Source organism: Hydractinia symbiolongicarpus, chromosome 5 (genome assembly GCF_029227915.1).
Source record: "Hydractinia symbiolongicarpus strain clone_291-10 chromosome 5, HSymV2.1, whole genome shotgun sequence".
Taxonomy (NCBI): domain Eukaryota; kingdom Metazoa; phylum Cnidaria; class Hydrozoa; order Anthoathecata; family Hydractiniidae; genus Hydractinia; species Hydractinia symbiolongicarpus.
In genome coordinates, this window is record NC_079879.1 from 29941128 (window position 1) to 29959330 (window position 18203).

An 18203-nucleotide genomic window follows, 5' to 3' on the forward strand; every position below is an offset into this window, starting at 1 on the left:
TGGAAATGAAATATTGAAAGTTCTAAATCAGACCAATAAATGCAAAGACCCAACACAGTAAAATAAACAATCATTAAGGCTGGACACACTTTCATACACCAATAGAAATAGTTTTATGGCGAAATATTCTCCTGCGAGATGATGGGAAGCCTAACATGCTTGCATGTACGAAGATTGAAATGGGATTCAAGAATGCATTGTAGAAAATTATATCATTCTCTTCGTAGCCATCTATTGTACGTATGCAAAAGTATTCTTGGGGAGATCTCAGATAAAGATTAGATAAGTGACGAAGCATTATGTTTTCATTAGGAGCAATCATGCAACATAAATGAAAAAAAATCAATAGTGTCCCCTTTTAAACAGCTGTCCTTCGATTCTTGTGTTAATACTCTTATGCTATTCTGCGCAGTAGATATTATTATAGATTTTAGATTTGCATGTCAAGCAGGGAGGGGCACTTGCTCGTCTGTACTGGAATTTTGTTACCAGCAACAATTCTTCTGTCGAGAGGTTACAGATGTATAATTATAAGTCTTCAGAACTTTTATTTTTCAAACCACAGCAAACAAATTCAACAAGTTAAGAAATTTTCTGTGGACTCCAGCAACTCAAATACAACGATGTCTGCAATGAAGTTTGGCAAAAGTCATTTCAACAAGTTACCAAGCAAGGCATGATGTTTGTGTTCTTTTGCTTCTGTTCCTTACATGACCACTGCTATGGATTTCACGTCATACCTGGTAGTGAAGGCCAAAGTGATGCATCTGCTTCTTTTTACACACATTTAGAATGGGTCCCATTAGATATTTTTTATAATCATACGTGTAGTTAAGGTGAATATGTCAAGAACAGAAAGTCCGGATTCTACCAACATACGCGCTTGTTTCATGATGTTTTTCACAGGCACACTCATAGGTGTACCACTGCATTTTTCTCAAATTCCATTCTTGGTTTCACAAGCCTGAATATGTCGACTTGTGAACACTTTAACAGCTTCATCCAGAGGATAAAAAGTTCAGTTAGATTGATCAGCCAAGCACATTTCATGTTGTATCTGCAGTTTTTCATTCACCAATTGATCAAATTGAAAGAACATAGTTTCAAAAAACGACACACTCATAGGTGTACCACTGCATTCTGCTCATCTTCCATTCTTAGACACAGAATTGCCGGTCTGGGAAACAAAACTAATTGAAATAACAGCAAGACATCAGTATTTGGCAATTTTACGTAGAATTTGAAATATACGCTTCTTTACAAACTGCCTTCCTTGTTTTACATGAATGAGTTTAGTTTCCTCAAAAAATTATTTTTTGTTGAATTTTATCTAAAACACTATTGAGTACAAATATAAACTGTATGTATTTAATTTCCATATGCCACAGCTCAGGTTAAAATCTGAATAAACTAACTTATATTTTAAGTTAAGAACAATTTCTGGTTTAAACGAAGTGTGCACTACAAATGAAAATTTGTTTTCAGACTTAAATTTAACAAAACAAGACCAATGGAGTGCGCATTACGAATGATATCATGGTCTAGTATTTGATTCGGAGCCTTTTCTTCTGAAAATTTGTTTTTGGGCCTAAATTCAACGAAACAAGAGAAACAGACTGTGCATTATGGATGATATCTTGGTGTAGTATTCGATTCAGAACATTTTTTTCTGAAAATTTGTTTTCAGTCTCTGAAATTCAACAAAACAAGAAAAACGGGGTGTGCATTACGAACATTGTCATGATCTAGTATTCGATTCGCATCTTTTTCTTCTGAAAATTTGTTTTATGTCCCTAAATTCAAGGAAACAAGACAAATGGAGTGGGAGGTCTCTTCTTAACCCTTAGAGTACTGTTTATTGCAAATGCCCAATTTACAAATTTAAGCTAATCTTGTGTGTCATGGATTACTTGTTCAATTAGAATATTCAATCTAAAGTGTGTGTATGGATGACTTCTTGATCTGGAAATTCTTTTTCTGTTTTGCAATTGCCTAGTTTACAAATGTAAGCTAGTTTCATGTGTATAGATTGCTTTTTGTCTGAAATCGGGCTAATGTTGCGTGTATGGGTCCTGATGTGAAAATTTTCTCCTTCCTTTTGTAAATGCCTAATTAAAAAAATCGAGCTAATCACATGTCAATAGATTATTTCTTGATTTCAGTCTGAATCTTTTTTTGCAAAATGCCAAAGTTATTAAATCAGGCTAATCTCATGTATGGATTGCTTCTTAATACGGGTATATTATCTCCCCAATTTTTTTTTCAAAGACCAAATTTACTAAAACAACTGAATTTAATGTGTATGGATTGCTTTTGAATATGGGAACTCATCCCTGAGCTTTTTTCGGTGGTTAATCAAAGCTTTTTCCAATATGCAAAACTATTACATATAACGTTTTACCTTCACAAACACTAAGATCCACAGGAAAATATTTTGTAGGTTCTAATTTTTAATTCTTGTCTATTGTATATACTTTAACTTTTCAAAAGCTCTGCCCTGGTTGACAAATTTTCTATCTATTAATAATTTATTATTTTAAATTTAATCATCATGCTTGATGTGGATTTAGGTCATTGCAACCTTGAGTTCCTATAATAAAAATAATAAGATAAACAAAAATAGATCAAGCATTTCTCTAACATAAAAACAGTAAAAATGTTAGGACTAACCTTCACTTGTTGTAAGGATTCTTCGTTCTCTAATGATCTCACTATTGTTTCTGTCGGCAATATTGTCTGTCCGTTCTCTATAAACAAAAAAAGCACAACATGGCAATCATCATCATCATCCTCGGCTTAACGTCCGTTTTCCATGACCTCCATGACCCTCTTTCAATCTGATCTAGACTGTGTTAGATCTAAACTCAACTTCCTCTGTATCAAGTCTGTCCTTATAACCTCCTGCCAAGTATTTCTTCGTCTGCCTCTGGGCTTTGCCCCAGGATCTATCAAGTCCCCACACTTTCTTACCCAATTATCCCCCTCCATTCTTTCCAAGTACCCCACCCAATTCAATCTTCTTATCTGGATAACATCTTTAATTCTACGGATACTTAGTCTGCTTCTTAGCTCATCTGAACTCTTTCTGTCTCTGGTGTTACACATCCACCTAACCATTCTCATATCATTCCTTTCTAAACGGTCAAGGTCTTCCTGCTTCACTGCCCATGTCTCACTACCCTGCAACATAACACTTCTTACACAGGCCTCATACAACCTACCTTTTAACTCAATTGACAAGACTCTGCTAGTCAACAAAGGAAGATCCAAGCAGAACCTATTCTGCAAGTAACACTTTTTCGAACACCCCTTCACTGCCCAACATATCACCTAAGTAACAGAAGTTCTCAACTATCTCTAACGAGCCACTGTTGTACATCATTGAAGCTGGAAATACTTCATTCTCTATTATCTCACCTTTGCAACGCTTGCATACAAACTGAATGTCAGCTCTTAACCTTCCACCAATACTACTGCACTTCTTATGTACCCAATGCTTGCAAGTCTGACAAAAAATTGAGTTACCACCAAATCCTGAAATATGTTATATGCTCAGAAGTTGATATCGCCAATTATTTGTGTACTGTCATGTTGATTTTGCAGATTTTTAGCTTAAAGTGATAGTAAGTGCAACCCACACAACATTACTTTCATATTCTTTTTCTGAAAATCAAATTTTAAAAACAGCTACCATTGGTTGGCATTATAACATTTATCTAAACAAAATTACTATCTGCACATTTTTTTAAATAGTTATGTGAATGTTTGAGACGTTTCCTCAAATAATTATTTTTAACATACAAAATAAATGAATGATAAACATTTAATCTCTTTAATTTAAATTATCACATGGAAAAGCAGACACAAAAGCATTTCCTTATGTTGGGATATCCAAAAGTAGTGAAGACCACATATTTAATTATTAAAAGCTGCAGGTTGTTGCTTTGTCAATCGAAAACGCTAATAACAATAACCAATAATAAGTATTACACAAGTTATGTATGCAGACTCATCTACATTTAGTGTAAGTTTTATCTAAATATGTTAAAATTATAACGTCTTTCGTCAGATTATTCTGCCTTAAGACTTTTAATCTGTTATTTCGCTGGAGGGTATTTGTCCAGAATACGGTTTCTATTTGTGTATGGATGTGTATCTAACATAAGTGTTTGTTTGTATTTTAAAGTCTTTTCTTGATTGGTGTGCTTTAGGAAATTTAATGTCCTTTCGCGGGAGGATAATTGTCTAAAATATTGTTTTACTTGTGCATGGATGAGTACAGAACATTACAGCCTGTTCCATGTATAGTGCTTAGGCTTCTCACTAATTACCTTGCAATTGGACCAGTTAGCAGGAGGAAATTTTGTCAATGTATCTGTTCTATTAGTGGAAGGATTTGTGTCCTACCCTAAAGCATTCCTGTTAATTACTAGCTATAGTACAATGTGTTCCCTCAAATTGGTTGATATCATTTCAAGTCTTTTTGCGAGAATTTATTTGGGCAAAATATTGTTTCTGTTTGTGTATGGGTATGTATTAAATCTTAACCCTTTGTTTTATAAAATAACGTCTTCATCAAATTCGCCGGCATTAAGACTTTCCCTGTTTATATTGGTTAAGGCGATAGAGTATTATTACAGTTATGCGAAATATTTTGGCATGTTACTTTGGTTATTGCCTATCTACAGGGAAAATATATATTTGTTATGTAGCAACAGAGAGTATTATAAGGATTTTATGGAATATTATGAGATTTAAATTGTTTGTGGCTTATCTACAGGGAAAACATGTTTTTCTTATGTAGTGATAGTGCGTATTTTCAGGATAATATGGAATATCTATATTATAATACCATATACGTCTGTCTATCTGTCACGCAAAATGGTAGCTTAGCTCTGCAAGTAGCGAGACACACGCAATGCAGTATAAAAAGGATGGGTGAACATGTGTACTTTCCACGGGCCACCGACTATTATGAGATGTTACGTTGGTTATGGCTTATCTACAGGGAAAACATGTTTTTGTTAAGTAGTAAAAGAACGTATTACTACAATTATCCAATATTATGCCATATTACATTGGTTACGGTTTATCTTCAAAGAAAATATATATTTGTTATGTAGCAATGAGAGTATTCTAAGGTTGATAGGGAGTATTATGCGTTATTACGTTGATTATGGCTTATTTACAGGGAAATATGCTTGCGTTGTGAGGATGTCGTATAATGAGGGTTCGGGTGTTGGGTCTATTTGCTTGAAGTAATTCAATGAACGTGTGTCGGACTTTTTATGTTGATAGAGATTTGAAGCGGTGTTACTCTATGTTGTATAAATTGTGTGTTGGGTCCACTTAGCCTGGTGCTAAATGGAGTCGTTGCCATTTTCATTGCTGTTCGAATTCTGTGTTCTAACTTTTATGGCTCATATTGCGAAGTTGTATGTGGAGCAGAATGTGTATTTTGACAACCATTATTGTACATAAGATATATATGTTCAACAAAAGCACAAAAAAGAAGAAATCAACATATACCTTCCAATGGTGCGTGACTCTCCACAACAAATAATATTTGGGTGCTCTAAATTATTATAACTAAGATTTTCTACAAATAATATTCTTTTGTTCAATAAAAACAGAAAAAGATAGATCAACCTTCTTTGGTTAATTCTGATGAAGAAAGAACCATTAAAATAACAGGAAGGGGAAGTTCACAAGTGACGTGATCAGCATGCTTAAAAAAGGCATTTCTTGCTGGAATAATTCAGGGAAAACTCAGGAATTTTTCTTGTCAGCTTTACCACCTTTTTACGTCCTAAACCTGTTTAAATCTAAAGTGATCTTTAAGATACTTAAATGGGTTATAATTTTACCTATTGATGATCCCCAGCTCTAATATTTTGGGTATGGCAAGTTATGTACTTTTTCAACAAATAAATTGTGTTGTAGGCAAAATTGTCAGATATAAATCTGACAATTTTGCCTACAACACAACTTGTTTTATGTGTCTTGTTTAATGGTCAATGTATTTTTTCTAAGAGAATCCTAGTTAAAAAGAGGTTATTGCTATTGTGCAGAATCTTCAGAGGGTTACAACCTCTATAATAATTAACCAGCTGTCATTAGACAAGTTATATCACAACAGTCAACTGTTTTGTCACTTCATCATTTTTGATGTAGTAACAGATGAAATAACACTAAACTCTTAAATGTTGTATGATATTTCTTTTTATTAACTATCCCTGTCCCTGCGGAAGACATTTTTAAGATGCTGTAATTTTTCACTTGTTCATATGTTGTTTTAGTTTTCTAATTCTCATTGTTGGCAACTGACTGATGTTTTCTTCTCATATTTGAAGAATTTTTACAAACCATATTTTGTTTATCACACTTGCATTGTTAGATTTTATTTATTATAATTTGTTAGAGTAACAAGATTTATATTTGACATCTAACGTTTCCTACTTATATTTGCTCAGGGAAAAAGGTGCCAAAACCAGGGCAGTTTCAGGAAAAAATGCCTTCAAAACGACCAAAAACTCTATTTATTTTGTCAGCCCTTGTCTGAACCCTGCATGTACATCATGCAAAAGATAGCGCAATTAACATGTTGATTATTCAATATTATTATGAAAATTTCCTACAAGCAAGCAGAGGTGTAATACTTGGATTGTGATATATATATTCTCTAACAGGAATGGTAATTCCTAAGTTTATTAAATTCAGATCTCAGAGAGCACCTGTTGTGGAGCAAAAGATGGCTGACTTGCTGTAAGAAAGGTTCAAGGACCCTCCACTATACAAATATTGTAGACTTGCTTCTGGATCCAAGTCAGGAGAAGTAGGATGAAAAGGTATAATAACAATTGATGTAAGGTTTCACACAAACCGAAGGAGTTAGATGGCAAAAATGTACCTTTAAACATTTTGGGAACAATGACTCTTGAACACAATTTAAACGTAACTTTAAGATTGCAAACATCGTCATAATTAAAATATCCAACATTGTGTACTGTTCAAAATCAATGACCATTGACTATTGTTAGCATTGTGTCTGATAAGGATGGAACCATTGGAATTTAGACCAATTTTTGACCAGTAGCAGTTAGGAAGTAGCATTGAAGTAATAAAAAATAAATAGGAATGTGTTCATAAATTAGATGGTGAATTTTTGTGTCCACAACGTTTTACAGAAATATGCTTTACATCTCTTAAAATACTACTAAGTTAGCAGAAATCTATTAAGAATTCTAAGATATAATGTAAATTTGATTCTGTTCTACAAAAGTACCAAATTGTGTCATAATGTTTGAAATTATGATTTGTTCTAATGTGTACTTTCGAACAGGACACCATTCAAGTAGAAAGTTAGTTCCCTTGGTGTAAAAACGAACAAACATGAACATTTGTCGACAAAGTTCTCCACAAAAGGCGAATCATAAAGAAGTGGATAAAAAATGCCTTATTTTCTACAATTCTTTAGGTGCAGATAGTAAAAGCAGAAAAAAAAAGTGAAGAAGTAGAGTGGATTACAAAAGCATATTAAAAAGGTTAGAAGTAGAAAGGATAAGTTAGAAACTATTGGAAGTAGTAGTTGAAGGCAAGAGTTTAAAGTGGGTTATAATTCAGAGAAAGTAAGAACTTTAATAATTTTAAGACTTCTATTTTTTTTGTAAGCTAGTGCTACATGGAGACTCACATTCCCATAAAAAGCTGCTATCAAAATTGTTAAAGTTTCAAAAGCTAGCCAGCATATTTGTTTACATTTTTTGCATAATTAATGTATTCCCTTGTACGTAACTTATGTTTTTTATAAATATATTAATTGGGGGGGGGGAGGGGGGACAGTATATGTGATGTCAGTTTTGCTGGAAGAAAACTCCACGGTTTCACGTTTTTGTTTTTGTTGAGAATGTGTCAATATTTTAATTGGAAATGTCACAGGAAAACAATTTGCAAGGAGTACATTTAAAATCAACAAAAAACAGTTCTTTCAACATTATTTTTAAGACCAATGTCAAAACCAGAGTTTGAAAGGCATTTAAATTTATATCTAGAAATACTAAACTAAATTTTTTGACATTTTCGGATTCATTTTTTGGTAAAGGGCATTATGCAAGATGCTGAAATATTTACTGACGTCATTAAAATTTATATGACAGATCTTTTCCGTTGCCCTTCCTTCTGTTTAAGTATATCTTTCCACGGGCCTTATGGACAATAATATAATTTGATTTTGGAAACCGGCATTAAGGCATAAAAAAATGACCAAATTCGCACCTGTCGCACTCTTGGGGGTACAAACAATAAATAACTAAGTTGTGTTAACCCATTTTGCAGAAATTCTTCTAAAAATTCAAAGGCTTTTTAAAATGCCATACAGTTGATTCCATTCCATAAAATTACTAAATTATGACTAACTACAATCCATCATTTTATTAAATAAAATAGAGTTTCATTTACTGCATTAACTACTACATACTTGTTTGTAATTGTTTCAAGTACTTCAAAATTTCTTATAAACTTCATTCCACTTTTAGGTATTTCCACTTCTAACTTCCACTTTTGTGTTCATATTTACATAATATATCTTATTATTGTACAATATAATATACAGCCACCAAATTGCACTCATCTCATTCTAACTACTTATATTTGATTGAATATGGTACTGTATCAAGAATTATTAAAATATGGTTGTAGTACCAAATCGTGAATACTGTTAGTAAACAATAAGAAAACCTATTATTTGCCTATCCAAAATTGCATGTACTACGTGAAGTGTTTCCTTTTTGTCTTTATACAGTAGAGTCTCCATAACTCGAACCTCTATTACTCGAACGTCTCCTTAACTCGAACGAATTATCATTTTCATATTTTAATGTTTACGTGTGTTGTGGGCCTTATATTGTTTGAATGCATGATTCGAATGTTTTGTTTGTGTTTCGAACGACAACGCTTTATAACTCATTTAAAGCTACACATAATGAATGGCTGCAAAGGAGAGGAGGGAAGAAAGCACTTTGTATAGAAAAAAGATAAAATAAAAATAAACTTTATGGCTGATCACTATTGTCACATTATCATGTGGTAAAAAGTAGACTCTCTTCACACTCGAGACGTGGCAGCAGAAATTGTAACTAAAATTCTGAGGAAGTATATAAATCTAAAAGTGACATAAGTCAACTGGCTCAATTTAACCAGTAAACAGTTCCATACAAAATTTAGACCACTAAAGTTTTATGCATTGGTCATGTTGTACTTGTATGTGATTTGTTTGAACAGTATATCACAAAACATGTGTTGAGATTGTATTTTTTCTGGTTTTAAAAAATTGAAAAAAATCCATAATAGAATGCAGTGGATCCTTCGGCTGCTGCGGATCCTTCTACAAAGTAGTACTTTATTCGTTTTGGTAAGGTGCAATGTCATAACAGTGTCTGTGTAAGTATCATGTTAAGCAACAACCTGCAATTATAGTTTATATTTTAAATGCTAAATACTTTTAGGTATCTAATACAGGCATGTTTTTATGACATTTTTCATTTGTTGATTTCGAATTTTGTCTAATATCTATTTTTATTTCAACAAGATAATTATTTAAGGGAACTTCGCGTTTGGTAAACATTCACATAACTATTTAAAAGAATTTGCATATCTTTTTTTTTCATGTATACATTAACATTTATTTCCCTTTTTTCTTTGTCCTGCTTCTTCCTTTGTGTAGGCTGGACAGTCAATTTTGCTGACAAAACTGATAGTGAGAGAATTAGTGAACAAGTATCCTTGCAACAAGTGAAGGTTAGCCCAAACATTTTTTTTGCTTTAATGTTGGAAAAAGACTTGAATATTTGTATTTTTATGCTATCAGCGCCTGTTTTTATTTTCGCAATGGAAAAAACCTTTTTGCAAATAATAAAGAAATTGGAATCCGCAGTCTTAAGACCTTTTTGTATTATCGAATGTGTCGTTCTTTGCAGTGCTTGGCTGCAAAATCCTGAAGGTGGTTCTAATGTTATTCCTCATTTTATTTTAAGTTTAAAAACTTCAATTCACGTCGACTTGTCCACATAAAGAGTGATGTCAATTAAAGCTCTGTTAGAAGTTATTGGTGGAAAATGTGTCAATCGTTAACTCAAAACTTAACCTATTTCAACCGAAACTAAACAGAAAGGATCCAGCTATCGAGCTTTACCACTTGGCTAGGATGAAGATCTTAGCCTGGACACGAATATCCAATATTCTAATCTAACTAAAGGTGAAAGAAGAACATTAGAACACTGCGCCAAATGGTACTTCTATTGTTTCAAGGAGGCTGATAAAGGTTCAACGGTAGTCTATTTACAAGAAGCCGAGCTACAACTTGGTGACGAAAATGTATATAAAAAGGTTGTGTTGTTGGAAAAGTTACAGGAAGATATACTTTAGATTAGTTTCTGGATAAGAATTTCAGGCTGCCCCGTAACTTTCAATTGGGAATTGTAAAGATGTGTATTTAAAAAACGCAGCTTTTACAACTTTTAATAGAAATTCTAAGTTGAAAGTATTTAAAATTGTTGTACAGTGGAATCCCACTGAAGTGAACATCATCGGTGCAAGAAAAGTTGTTGAAACGCGTAGATACTGCACATAATAGAAATTACAGCAATTTCGCAAGCGTAATATTAGAGATACGGGGTTATTTTTTTAACCCACACCAAAAAGTCAAGTTTAGTAAAGAGACGGGAATATTAAAGATGCGGGAATGATAGAGCATAAATACGATATATATAACCTTTCTTCAGCAATTAATTTGTCGTTATTCGTTTGCTGACTAGTTTTGTCTTGTTTCGGGTTAAAATTTTTGGAAAAAAGTTTTCGCATTAAATAACGGTCGAATCGATCGCTAGTCTATATTTGTTACACCAAATTTGGAAAGTTGTACCACCTATTTTAATTAACACACCCCTCATTAAAGAATTGTAACTTCCGCCTATACTTTTCAGAACAATTCAAGCGTTGTGTTTCACGAATGTCTTTGATTCGACTCCCTCCCCCCAAATATTACCAATTCCCTTTCACCCTCTTTCATCCATCTGAATAAAAATTCACCTACATAATTTATAAACACCAACTCCAACTATCGATTTGAAGGTAATTAACAACCCCTTCTTAGTAAGCCCCCTCTTTACAATATGGTTATGAAAAGTAACTTTAAAAAGAAAGACTCTGGCACTTATAGACTAGACGTTCGTAATGTTCTGAAATTGTAGTTTACTTTATTCGGATATTGACTTGAGCTATGGCGGTAATTTATTTGTGTATATATGTCTAGAAATACGTTTTTTTTTTGCTACGAGTAACGTTTCAGATAGAATTAGTATAAAATAATTTTATGAGGAAATTGAATTTACTGACTTTGTATTCGACTGAGGCATGGAGGTATAGAAGGTATAACATCCATGACTGATGTAACGAGCAAAATAAGAAGATATATTTTTCAAGAAACATGTGATTTGAATTGCACGTACGAATTGCAAAACACAAATTACTACCTATTACTGCTAACTTATATGTTTACGTTCCCCAGACACACATTTTTTGTCGTTTTTTGAAACTCTGTTTCGCATTGTTCCAACGGTGACATAAAATGCAGATAACGTAAAATGTGTTTCGTTTATTAATCTATCTGAACTTTTTATTCGTTGATTAACGTATTCGAACCAGCTAAAACAAAGAATGAAATTCTAGCGAAACGCCGTGGTATGGTTAAAACCCATAGACAAAAGCAAAAGAATACAAAAGTCATGCTTTACTTGGTAATTTGTCGAATTAGCTGGCGTTAAGAACCTTCGACTTAAGATTAAAGTTATCCTGGTGTAGGGTATCACTTTCTAATATCCATTCACTTTGTTTTCCCAAACCTATCGCAATCTGTAATCTTTTTTATGTTGCATTTTGTAATCCCACCCTATCAGACTTTGTAATCTCATATATTTTTGAGTTGATTGAAATGTTTTGTGTATTTATACCGAAAAAAGTGACAATTGCAATTGCATGTATGTAAAAATAATTTTCAGTAGGCCAAACTTTTATTCTCTATTTCTAAACACTTTCCATAATAAGCAACACAAATTCTTCGCTGATGCTCAATGCTGCTTTCTTGCTGCCTTGTTGGCCATTAACTTGGGAAAAGAATTCACGTGTTTGCTTGCTGAATTAGGATAGTGCCTCAAATTGAAATCAGACTTTTGTTTAATCACTTAATCATTTAATCTAAGTTACCGTATAAAATCTAACCTTTAGAATTTTCTCTTATATCTGTGCAAATATATTCGCTATTTATACGATTCAACATGTCAGAAATTTTTGCTAAAAAATTTACAACTGTGAAAAGAAACGAAAAGTATGTCCTGGGATAAGAAGTTTTAATCAGGGGGAAAAAATATTCATTTCTCTCCCGGTTTTTTCCGATATTTACTAGTCATCACACGGTATTCTATAAACTGCTCGTTACTGTTAGTTCCTTCTTTTAGTATCTAAGACCACAATTTTCTTGTTCCTTCCATAACAAAATTGTAGAAATTTCAATAAAGAGAGAGATAATGGAGAAAAAAAATTAATAAAATAAACGCGAGATTGCCTTTGCCACGTAGGAAAGAATTAAAAGAAGTTTCTTTCTGTTTTTGGGAAGAAAGCTTTGCATCCGCGAAGGAGATGTTTATACGCAGGCGTCGTAAAAACACGATTGAGCAGTCTTGCCTGGATGTTTCATCATAGACAAAAGTGTTTTTGGTTTGGCTCCTAGCTTTATTGCATCAGTTTCTTGTAAAGATTAATAACGTAAGATATGAACTTGTAAAAGAACATAACGGTTACAAATTACAGAATACAAGCAGTCCAGACGTGAAATTTGTAAATATAAAACTGTGTGTACTGTCCAAGAATGCTAGCAAAAAACGGATGTTTTCATTTATTGTCCAAAAAAATAAATTAAAGAAAACAATAAAGTTCGTTTTAAAAATTGTGCTTTCTAAACGAACGGAACTTTATCCCACACAAAAACTTATAACAACGTGCACCTTGTTACACCGGAGACATGTCATGGTGTCAAAAAACTTTGTCTCATTAAAAATATTTAGAGCCGTGTCGGATAAAATTAGCGTAAATATACTTTGGCGCTGATTAAATTTAAGAGTGATAAAATATTTGTTTTTTAGTATATGACCAGATGTCCACACCAAGGTATCTCATCATCTAGTTTTTCGTCAATTCACTTCACTCTTCCCTGGCTACAATGTAAGTCACTAAAATCTGGAATCCGTGAAATACTTCACCGAGATTAACTTTAGGTTTAACCATCTACACGTTTGTACCTATACGACTACAAAAAGAACATGTAAGCTGACATTTAATCAAAATTAAGAATATTGTGTTTTGCCATTTGGTAATTGCGCAAACTTTAGTTCTTATCGCCTTTTTTGTATTGAACTTAAAAAACTTTCGAAATTAGATATTTTTAGCGGGACCCTTTGTTAATAATTCCTCTTTTCGCCTTTTATTAGTCTTAGTTTTGCCGCTTCAGGCCGGACTTAGTTGTTTTTGAACTTTGTATTTCAAAATGTTGCATACGAAAGAGCATGAATTCAACTTACACCATTTGAATGAATAGCCTTCACACGTTTTACACGTAAACGTAAATCTTTACGCCTTCCATGACCTGTGTTGATCTGTAACACTTGTGCGTCATCGGACAGCTGAGGAGTAACCACTATCATGCGGTATCACTATTTTTGTTGAAAAGAGAAGAAGGTCTTTTTCAATTTATAAGAAAACGGTGAAAGTTTATTCAAAGCTAAAGTATGGATGCCTTTAAAAACGAAATTGAGTATTTGACAAATTATTTAAAGAAAGGATCGTATCCAGAAAAATTTACTAAAACACAAAAGAGGTTGTTACGCCTAAAATCAAAATGTTACTCCGTCCTAGAAGGTAAGCAACTTTTGTACTTAAACTAGTTTTAGTTTGTCTGTAGATGCACGTTTTTTATAAAAGAATCTTACACAAGTAAATAGCCAGTGAAAAAACTCATGGTTGTTCCCGTTGTACATATTCCGGCCAATTATGCCAATTATTATGACCAATCATAAACATACATGTTTTTTTAAAGAATAATTCTTATTTCAGCCTTCAACGTTCCTGTATTCCTAATATATTGTTAGCCTGACTACCGCCTAAATAAAACTGGTTAAACCTATAAATGAACTCATTTGCATTGAAAACAAAGTTTGAATATACTAGTCGTCAGTGGAAAAATCCACGGCAATCCTCACTTTGCGAATATTTGTCGGATCGGTATTCGTGCATTCTTCCACGGGTTCACCCTTCCTTCATATATCGCATTTTGTGTTTCCGTAGCACGACCTTTTTTTTAAACACAAAACGCGGGCTTAAGCCACCGTAATTGAGCGTCAAGCTTCAGGCTGAGTGCTTAAGTTCAGGTAAATGGTGTCGAACTTCAGGTGGAGCGCCTAACATAGCCGTACGTTTTAATTTGGTTTTGGTGTGTGTTTGAAAATCAAAATAAGAAATAAATTCTGTTTGAATTTTTGTCCGAAAAAGTCCAAAATTGATTGTGAGTGACAGCAGAACGAGCGTTTAGTGCAGGTAAAGCCTGTCGGACATCAATGTGAAGCAAATACTTCAACCTATTAGGGTGCGATATCTTAAAAAAAATGTGATTAAAGGGCAACAGCCTGTCATTACGCCATCTAGCTAAAATAATTCCTTAATCTATATTATAATGCCCGTATACGTCTGTCCGTCCGTCCGTCCGTCACGCAAAATGGTAGCTTAGCTGCGACGGGCAAACCCGTGGATTCTTCCACAGGCTAACGACTAGTCTTTTTATAAATGTTTATTTGCCTTAAAAATTTTAATTTTTTCCACATAACCCCACTCAGACATACTTTAAATAGGGTGTTGTTACCCAACTGAGAATTGGCTTGTGCAGCGGCAAGCAAGTTAGAGCAATACTGTACGCATCTCTGGCGGTAATATACCTTATCCGTAATTAAAGTCGGCAAAAAGTGACTAAATTTTGGCTGGGTAATATGTTTTGCTGACTGACTTTTTTGCCGACATTTTTTCTTCGACCTTACTTTTTCCGACTTTTTTTTTCCAACCACCTTTTTACCGTTTTTCCCTTTCTTTTTCAAAAATTTAGTTGGCAAAAAGTGACTAATTTCAAAAATTTAGTTGGCAAAAAGTTTTCCAAGTGACTAATATTTTTACCGCTTTTTATTTTGCCGACTGATGTTTCTGCCGACTTTTTTTACCGATAAGTCGGAGGAAGAGTTAGCCGTTAGGATGAACTCCCCGAAGAGAATCAGCATCTGGAATTAGATTTCAATAACGCCTGATTTACTCACCGAAGTAAAAACACATACGTTATATGCTCGATTTAACGACCTCTCTCGAATTATCGCCCCTTACATTAAAGAGCGTTATCTATATTATAATGCCCGTATACGTCTATCTTTTTTAGGATTTAACACTAAGTATTCCAAGTTTTTTTAACACTTTGGAAAGGAAAAGTGGAAAATAGTGAGTACTCGTGCCATAAATACCATAGCTAGTTTACGCCCTAAGCACCATTTGAGCCCTCCATGCTTCGACGTGAATCGACTATGTTTAAATCAAATTTTCTGGTTTAAATTTTATTTCCAGACGTAAATTCGAGAAATATAGTCTCGAAGAAACAAACACTAATTTTTTGTATCAAACAGGTAGGCTTGTAAGACGTGTTGCGATTTGTGGGCAGAGATGTTACGCTAAAGTTGTGTTATCTGCAGAAGAAAAGCAAAGTATTTATACAGAATACCATAATAGCTCTATAGGTGGCCATTCAGGGGAAACGAAGACTATTGACAAAATAAGAGAAAAATTTTACTGGCCTGGGATGTATGTCGAAATCAAATCTTGGGTAAGTTATTTTCAAGGTTTCATTGCTTTCTTTTTCTTTCTCTCGATGGCGTATGGTGTATATAGTATTACGGATGAAATTATCCTATTTTGTAAAAGCATATTTTTAACATTTATAACTTTTCAATAAAAAGTCCTTGTAACATTTATCCAATTAGAAAATTAGACTTTCAACGAAATAGTATGTCATTTTCCTTCGCAGATTAAACAATGCGCAACTTGTCAGAAGCATGGGGCGTTGCCATCGTTAAAAAAAGAAATGACGCCTATTCAGGTAATTTTAAGCTTGTAAGCCTGATTGGAACACGATATGTATAAGTCGTTTTCGAGTTTAGAGGTGTACACTCGTGTAAAAAGATGGCTTTCTCGAGAAAAGCTTCTTGATGCGCATTATGCTTTATGTATTAATGTAATTTATAATCTATGAAATGGTTTAGACGAGCAAGGTGTGGGAGTTAATTGGCATTGACTTTGTTGGGCCATTGCAAGAAACCAACAGGGGGAATAAGTACATTTTAACATGTACAGACTTATTTTCCAAATGGCCTCTTGCGTATGCATTGCCCAACAAGCATGCCGAAACTGTGGCAATTAGTATGTTGAAAGTACTCACAACGTTTGGAATTCCAAAGGCGATTTTAACAGACAACGGGAGTGAATTCAACAACAAGGTACAAATAAAATATTCAAGATTTAAAAATGAAATTAGTCTTGTACACAACATTTTCTTGGGGTTACCATGATTCTTACGTTTATTGTTTGTTTAGTTGAACGACGAGATATATAATAAAATGGGTATTGAAAGGAGAAAAACAGCGGTATACCATCCCCAATCGAACGGACAGGATGAAAACACCAACAAAACGTTGAAAAGGTACACTCTTTGTTTTTTCCCATTGCATTTAATTGCAGTAACCATACTTGTATGTGTTTATCTATTTAGGAAATTAAAAAAAATGGTCAGTGAGACAGGGGCAGACTGGGATGACTATCTCGACGTCTGCCTCTTCTCCATGAGGACAGAACGGCAAACCTCTACGAAGGTTTCGCCATTCGAAATCATGTTTGGTGGCCGACCACCAAAATTTGAAGAAAATTTTAATGAGGTAAGAATATCTTTTTATATGCACCACCCGTACAGGAGCGATAGGCTGAAATTTAAGATAAGTGAAGAAGATAAAGGAAGCGTTTTCATAAGGTACTTCAAGAAATATAAACTGTCCTCCCATTTGAGGCTATGGAAATTCGTTATGTCCTCGTAATAAGTTTAATTGCGTGATACTTTTAAATATACTAGAGTACAGTTTTGGATGGAATGCCTTCCAATGAAGCAGTTGTAGATGCCATGAATTTAGCGGCTAAAAATATAGAAAGAGCTACTAAAATCGTAAAAGAGGTAAGTATTCTGTATTTTTAGGGTAATGATAACAAAAAATTCGTTAATAGGCTTACGTTCTCCTTTTTTTTACTTGGTCTTTTATTTTTTTAAATTTAACGTCATCATAGTATTTAAAGACTATAGTATACATCTGCTAATTTGAATGCTGATGGTAATGATTTTTATAAATTTAGAATAAGAAAGGCAGATATTTTTGCTGCTTAGCTTGAACTTCGAATAATTTAGTCATTTCTCTCTAATCTTTTGCTCCTCAAGCCCAAATATATTCGTTGACGTAGAATTACGTCATTTTGTGTTATCAACGATATAATTTTTAATAGAACCGAGTTTGCAGGGTGGGAATTTCGCAGGGTGGGAATTTCAAGGCCTTCCCCATCATTAAGATTTACCTTGTAAAGTTAGTTATCCAAGAGTTTATGTCACATTCGTAAAAATTAAAAAATTTTTGTTGATTTTGTTCCTTAAACCTAGGTAACATCTACTAGTTAAAACCAAAAAGTCGATCTCTTGCGAGTTTGAGTATGCTACTGTATTATTTAATATTCCATATTTAGAACATAGAACATGCGCAAGAAAAGCAAAAGAAGGCCTACGATAAGCGCGTCAGAGTAACGGACATAAAAAGAGATTTCAAAGAAGGAGACAAAGTTCTATTGGCGGATCAATCGAAAAAAAGGGGCCTTAAAGCCAGATTTAAAGGTCCCTTCATCGTGCAGTCAGTGACACCTCATGGCAATGTAAAATTTAGAGAAAGCAAAAACAGCCATCATCCGAAAAATTTAAAAAAATTCGTTGAAGGTAGGTTTCACTACACATACAATATTCCTAAAAAATACAATTGACAGAT

General features: G+C 33.6%; 1 long non-coding RNA gene across 1 annotated transcript; it reads left to right on the plus strand.

Annotated features, from left to right (window-relative positions):
• Positions 1 to 5978: 5978 nt before the first annotated feature.
• On the plus strand, positions 5979 to 11499 carry LOC130645834 (uncharacterized). The gene is made up of 2 exons (XR_008982745.1): positions 5979 to 9795; positions 10032 to 11499. It is a non-coding gene; the product is annotated as an uncharacterized LOC130645834 (long non-coding RNA).
• Positions 11500 to 18203: the final 6704 nt, after the last annotated feature.